Source organism: Camellia sinensis, chromosome 10 (genome assembly GCF_055761805.1).
Source record: "Camellia sinensis isolate YWXY chromosome 10, ASM5576180v1, whole genome shotgun sequence".
NCBI classification, from domain to species: domain Eukaryota; kingdom Viridiplantae; phylum Streptophyta; class Magnoliopsida; order Ericales; family Theaceae; genus Camellia; species Camellia sinensis.
Window position 1 is genome coordinate 73,220,300 of NC_138970.1, and position 7,846 is coordinate 73,228,145.

General features: G+C 31.6%; 1 long non-coding RNA gene across 1 annotated transcript; it reads right to left on the reverse strand.

Moving 5' to 3' along the window:
* Positions 1-465: 465 nt before the first annotated feature.
* LOC145801658 (uncharacterized) lies at positions 466-3,117 on the reverse strand. Its single transcript, XR_014343290.1, has 3 exons — positions 2,936-3,117; positions 1,271-1,306; positions 466-736 (listed from the first exon to the last, which is right to left on the reverse strand). It is a non-coding gene; the product is annotated as an uncharacterized LOC145801658 (long non-coding RNA).
* Positions 3,118-7,846: the final 4,729 nt, after the last annotated feature.

A 7,846-nucleotide genomic window follows, 5' to 3' on the forward strand; every position in this document is an offset into this window, starting at 1 on the left:
GGTGTTCTGTTTTGGGTTGAGGATTGGTTTTTGGGTTGCTCTTGCTGCTGGCCTGCTGTTGGTGTTATTGGTGAGAGGTTGCATGACATAGGTATATTGCTATATGCTGTTGATGTATGTTGTTGTTTGGCCTTCTATATGCTATAGCGCAGAGGCCTGCTGATGTATGTTGTTGGTTGGCATGCTACTATAGGAGGCTGGTCTGGTCTGTGCAGATATTGGGAGGGGAGTTGTAATGTTATTACTACTGGTGTCTTGGTAGGGGTTACCGGTGTCTTGATGTTGATGTATGCTGGTGGTTGGCATGCTACTTGTCACGACCCAAACCCGCCCCTATAGGTTTAGCATCGTAACCAGCCAGTAATCCTGGGATTACCGAAGGCCTCTAAGACAAATTAACATAATATTAGGGGCTAGCGGAAGCAAATAACAAATATACAATGTCCATTGAGCTATGCAAACTTATATGAGACAGAAAAATTTTAAACTTTTTATGTACATTTATACACATCATCCTCACGTCATAATATATATATAGATTAGGCAGAAAGGGACTTAGCCTGATTTACAAAATACACAAGACTTGTTTAATCAAACAAGAAAGCAAAACTTAAACTTTAAATCGCATAGCCATAGTCACTTAACATATCCGGAACCTCCACGAGAGGCACATAGGTTGGTTGACAAAAACAGATTTCAAGCAGATGCCTCTAAGCTTGGTCACGCGCCTGATCACCTACATAAATAAATAATACGGTGAGCTAGAGCCCAACGAATAATAACAGAGTAAATGGTTTTAATGAATGAAGTCCATATAGATTCAGAAATCATAATTCAGATTCATAACAGATTCATATTCATATTCTTGTTTAGATCATATACATAAATCATAATTCATGCTTAATCATACGTGGTACATCCATTAGCGCTAACAGAGCAGATACAGAACAGATGCAGACACATGGTGGTTATGAATAACCAGTTCCATAAGGAACCTCCGGATCCGGGTAACAGAGAATAAGCATGTTGAGCCCCATGATGGAGCCTCCGGTACGGGTAACAGAGTACAGACATATTAAGTTCCATAATGGAACCTCCGATATCGGGTAACAACTAACACATATCACATGATGCTAAGGATGCCACGAATACATATAAGAAATTGGACAATCATTCATTGTACAAAACATAGCATTTCAGAAAACAAATCTTATTTCATCATACAGAAAATAAATAAAGTTGAACATAGCTTTACTATGTTATTACTCACAGTGTTCTGGTGCTTGATTTGTCCCTGCGTTTGACCCTACATAATTCATAACACATTGGGTCATATTACAATTCATTCCATTCTTTAACTTGTTTAACATTCTTAGGCTCTTTTCATGTTCTCTAATTCATCTGCAATGTTTAATGCATGTCTAAGAGTGCTTTGAAATGAAAGAGAACGGAAGACGAAGCATAAAACATCTTTTCAAAATTTCTGAAACAGGTCCCTCCGCTCGAGCGTAGCTTCGGCCGCTCGAGTGGACCCCTTTGGTCTGCAAAAGTACTAGTTGCTTGCAAATTACGCTCGAGCAAGACTTTTGACGCTCGAGCGGGGAGTCTAGTAAAACAGGGTACGCTCGAGCGAGACTCTCCACGCTCAAGCAAACATGTCAAATTCTGGTTTTTTTTCTAGATTCTGCTTAAGCTTCAAAACTTGGTTCAAACCAATGTAATTAATATCATATAACTCATATTTCCACTATATAACTTTTAACATGAATATAAGGGCCAATTTTACAATATTTGAATCTCAAATTCAACTCAACTAATGCTCCTCATATCAAGCCCAACTCCAAGCTCACAAATTCTAAAACTTAAATTGAGCTCTCAAAATAATTTCAAGACTTGGGTTCATATATGGCCTATCTAAAAACATACAATTCTTAAATAATCAAGAAAATATGATCAATTTTAAATCATTTACATCAAACTCCTTTAATTTGCAAATTGAATTCATTTGTTCATAAATTCATAATTTTCCAAAGCTTAGTTCTTATCTCATCAAAACATGAAATCAATTCCAAGAAATCTATGATACATGTAAATTTACATCTCATATATATCAAGGTTTCCAAACCGAAGCTCAATTGAAGAATTACAATTGTTTCTATATTGATTAACCTTAACCACGTTCATGAATTAATTCCTTAATTTCTCCAAATTACATGCATATAAAAATAAGGCTCAAATTCCTATAAGATATTCAAAATCAAACCCAAAATAATTAATTTCTAAGTTAATTTTCATAATCTTGAACATAACTCCAACTTCTCATTTTCTTTTTAATTATATAAAATTGACTTCAAGCTCTTTCTATTTTCCTTCAAAACATGAAATTAAAGTTATAAACTCCTTAGAAAATCATTTGCATGCATGAAACATATATCAAAATCCAACCAATTCTACATAGTCAAGCTCAATCGATAATTAAAATCTTAAATTGCTCTAATTTAGATCTCTATTAATTTTTCTCATATCAAATCCAAATTCAAATTCAAACTAACTACTTTCCAAACTTATTTACTTAAATCATAAATGTTCCATAATATGTTTAATTTGAGTTAAACTCTTAAATTACATTACATGCGTGTGTTAGGGATTTAAAATCAAAACCTCATTTATCTTCAAAACATGAGTTGATTATCTCAAATTCTTCAAAATCCAAGATGAGAGTACTAAAACTTATAAATTTGCTCATGCATGGAACAATGAAACTGAATCTCATGCATGACTACAAAATCACACTCAAATTATTAATTTCTAAATTTATTATCTATGCTCATGGACCTAAATCAACTTCTTACAAAATCCATGAGATTGATTCATAACTTTCTTAATTTCAAGTGTGATATGAAGATTCTACATAGATTAAGTATAATTTTCATACCTCAAGCTCTAATTTCAAAGATCATTGATGATTTCCCCTCGAGTCTTCTTCTTCCTTTACAATTTCCAGCACAACTTTGGATTTCCTTCTTTAAAAGTTGAGCTCTCTTTTCTCTCTCACACACGGTTTTCTCTCCCTCTCACTCGGCTATTCTTGCTACAGTCAAAAGCATAAACATAGATGATGTATAGCTTACACTCATTTCCTTTATTCCACTTTCTTTTCTCACACTTTTTTTTTTTTTTTTTTGGTTTAGGCCCACGGTTTTGCTCCAGCAGAGTTGACTACAGTGCATATATAGGTAATAAGCTCTCTTTCTCATCTCTCATATTTCTAGAATACTCCAATTCTCTCATCCTATTTAATTAACTTGATTAGATCATTACACCGATTATCCATTAGCTTAATTAATCACCATATCATTTGAGATAATCTTGATCATAATTTAATTAATCATATCTAATCACAAGTTCCACATAATTTAATTAGTCAAATTAGCTTCAATTAAGGCCTAATTAATTATATTTAATTTTTATCATTCTGAATTAGATTTTTAATCAAACCTCCAAAAGGCTCCAAATTTCCGTCAAGTAAATTACATATTCAAATTGGACACCCCATAAATAAATTTAATTCGTAATAATCACAATTCTCAATCTTCATAATTTAATTAACTTAATTAACTCCAATTAGGACCTAATTAATCGAATCTCAATTTTACTAAACTAAATCGAATATTTAATTAAACTCCCAAATGGGTCCATAATTAAAATCAAATTGATTCAACTTCTCAATTTTACTTCCTTAAGCCATTTGGACTCTTAATTTCTAATTTCAAAATAAATCTTTAATAGAATCATATATGAATCAATCTCCATAATTTTCGTAAATCCCAGATTGAATTGGAATAATTAGTAATTAAATTTCAAATCTTCTTAATTAATTAAGTGCTAATTATTATACGTGGTGGGATCGTTTCACTGCTATAGGAGGTTGCTCTAGCCTTTGCAAATATAAGGAGGAGAGGTGTAATGCTATTGCTGCTGGTGTCTTGAGTGGGGTTGATTGCTGCTGGTCTAGTAGTCTTCTGCTGTATGGTGTTGGTGCCGCTAATCTGCTGTTGCTGCTGCTGCTGCATTGGTTGCTTGATTGTATTTGATTGCTGCTGATGCATTGGTTGTTGTCGCACTGTTGGTTGCGTAGTTGTTCTGTTTTTCTCTTTTTCTTGCTTTGGTTGCTTCTGATTGGTTTCTCACCAATCTTGGGGCTAGTGCTAGCAAATGATTGTGCTTTCTTTGCTGTGCCAACCTAGTTAGGATTGTTAAGGTTAGATTTGATGCTTAGTGTACTTCCCCGCTTTGTTGATGTAAATTATGCATGTATTGTGTTTTTTTATTAATTAGGCTTTTTTGCTAATCAAAAAAAAAAAAAAAGTCACAAGCTTGTTTCACATATATTCCAAATTTGGTGTTCATGTTACTCTATAAAAGAAATCATGTCCCTTGGTTTTTGTTTTTTTTCTTTTGTTTTATGTAAATCTAACAACATGTTTTTCACACTCATACCAAAAAGATATATTACTGTTTTGAAAACAGATATTTTGGTTCCTATTTTATCAACCTCTTCCATCTACATTACTTATGATCAGATTAAAGATGTTAATTTTAACGTGTGTTGAAATTCCATGATCAGTATAGCAGCTAGTTGTCCAAATCTGGAGCATGAATTTAAACATGGACCGATATGTACCCAACGAGTTTTTGTTCTAAAATAAAAACTCAGCCGATTGACCCAATACATATTTGCCATTCCCAACAATATGTATTGGCTCATAGCTGATTTACTATTGACATGGCCGATTGACAGCTAATGCACCAATTCCGCTAAAATGAAGTTCCTGTTTGAGGCTGATGATTTCAAAAAGTTCATAACCACGACACCCGATTGTGGATATGCATCTTAATACTATTACACTGAGATAGCTATTGACACCTCTCCTAATACTGTTATTTTGAACCATGATCCAAATTCGAATGACCAATTCAAATTCATATGAAACATTTGTCATAGAATTTTTTATGAAAGTGTTTGATACTGGTGAATATAGATACCTTACTATATATATCTCAGTAACATTAATGTTAGGTACCAAAAAACTCAGGTAAAAAAAAATAAAAAATTCAGACACCATTATGAGTGATCAAAAATACCCTTGGGGAAAAATTTGTGAAATTGAGTGAAATAAAAAATAAAATACTTGTGGAGTGATAAAAAATACCCTTGAAGAAAAATTTGTGTTTTTTCATTTTCATTTTTATTTTATCAACAAAATCAAAATTTTATTAATAAACATTTTAAGTGAACATCAACTCAATCTCCAGAAAAACACCAAGAATACACCTTTCTCCTAATCTCATATCAAGATAAACTCGGCTAGCACGATACAAACAAAACAATACGACACAATGCAACAATAAGTACAAACCAAGTACCCTTACTATAGAACAATGCCACACTAAAAGTCACCAAACAAATAAACACACCAAGACAGTAACTTCAAATGAAAAGCTACAGCAGAAATGCCACTCTGAGCAGAGTAAAATAGAGCACCCTGATATTAAGGCAATGCCACAACCACAGTCATTTATTCCCTACTGAAAGCATTGCCATCCCAACATGTCTTAAACTTCAAACATCAAACACCTTCAATATTAAATAAAAATGTCATTGAAATAACAATTAAGTGTGTGCATGAGAGAGAGAGAGAGAGAGTACGAAAAGCAAAGCAGCTTGAATATATTCTAACATATTTTACTAGATTGTTGGTTTTGATGGTAAATGAACAAATATTCTTATACTAATATTTTTTTTCCAACTTGAACTCAATTGGTATTACTCTTATTACCACACATTCAACTAAGGGGGTGTTTGGCAATCAGAGGTTTAGGCTATTATAGCCTCTTTTGAAAAATTAGCCCAAAAGCCCCTAATGTAGCATCTTTTTTTTCTGATTTTCAAAAAAAAAAAAAAAAAAAAAAAAAGGCTGCTGCCCGGACAGTGTGTCACAGCTGGACAGTGTTACATCAAGGGCAAAATTACCATTTTGCCCCTTTATATCAATTTTAAAAATAAAAAGTTAGGGATAAATCTGTCATTTTAAATTTAAACATCATTTCAACACACTTTCCAATACAACAACTCAACTAAAAATTCATCTCATCTTCCGAAACACAAAACTAAAATAACCTACTAAAATAGCCAAATAGCCAAATAGCCTACTAAAATAGTCACTTCCCAAACGAGGCCTAAGTATCCACATCTCTGTTTCATTCATTTATGAACTTGTTATTTTTTTTAGTCGCTCAATATTTTGTCCTGTAAAATATCATTGGTATTATAGTAGTTGTATAATTTTTTTCTTTTCAATTTTGTAGGTACTCGTAGATCATACATGATCAGGGCCGGCTTTGGGGGCAAAGCCTACAAACCAGCCACTTTAGGCCCCCAAAAAATGCCCAAAAAAAAGGTCCCAAACTATAGTAAGTATTGTACTGGTCCAAAAACAAATGGCCCATTTGAATTAGAAAGATCTAAAGTTTCTTACAAGAAGAGGCCCAATTTGAATAAAAAGACCCAACATTTTGAGGCCTCAATTTATATTTTGTATACATTTGAAATATAATTACAAACATATAATAAAACCAAAGTTTTTACCAGTTGGTTTCTGTCAGCAACAAGTATTAGAAGTATTTATCTATTTATTTTTTTAAAACTAATTGAAGAACTATCATATTTCTTAGCTTTTTATGTATTGATTTTTTAATTTTTTTTTCTATTTTTTATTTGTTCAACTATGATGGAAAGTCTTAAATTGGTAATATAAAGTTGGGTTTCAACATACAAACTCTGTAATAGAGATGAATTCTTATTTTTATTTGATTAAATATTTATTTGATCATTGATTATATGTATATATATTGTCTATTACGATTGCTATTTTTATTATTTTTTATGTTTCCTTTTATTGATTATTTGATTTGTGATGATTGAAGATGAAGGTAGCATTATGATGATGTTAATAATTTTTGATAAACTATATCAAACATGTCACTATTCCTAAAAAGTATAATTTTGTACATGAAAGGGGTAAAAAAAAAAAAAGGAAAAAGAAACAAATAATAGAAAACTTGGTTACTTTTTATTTGGTACTCCAACTTATATTTTAGTCTTTTTTATTATTATAAATTTTGTTATATATTTAAGTAAATTTTAATAGTCTTTTTGTGAGCACTATTAAATGCAAAAATTAAAAACAAAATTTGATATATAATCTTTTGATCAATTTTTTTTTAAATATATATATATATATATACGAAAGGCCCCACATTTAAGATTTACTTTGAATCCTGAAAAAGTCAGATTCTATATATGATATGGCATATGCACTCCTCTACTTAAGTCAATTTTCTTTGATTATAAGTATCACATCATTTTCAACCTTACCATTCTTATTAATAATTGAACTTAAATAACAATAGTGTTTACTATTAATATGTTTTGCCCCACTTTTCAATCTTTACTTATCCATTATTTTATTTTGAGGAATGCTATTTATCACTAGCATTACTTCACCCTTTTTACTTTGCCTTCAATCAGTATTCATATGATAAATGTTATGTGTATATGTGGCCATTATGTTTTAAAAAAGGAGGAACCCATCATATTACATGAGAAAGTATTTTATCTAACGAATTTGTCATGTGATCGAGATAATGTGATATATTGTTTCATTCATTGATTGTATATTGTAAAAGTGGGAGTGAATGAGTCGCTTTGTGCTTGACCTGAGGTGCTAAGTGTTCAACTATAACAAACTTCGGACTCACTTTTTACCACATGTCAATCAATGAA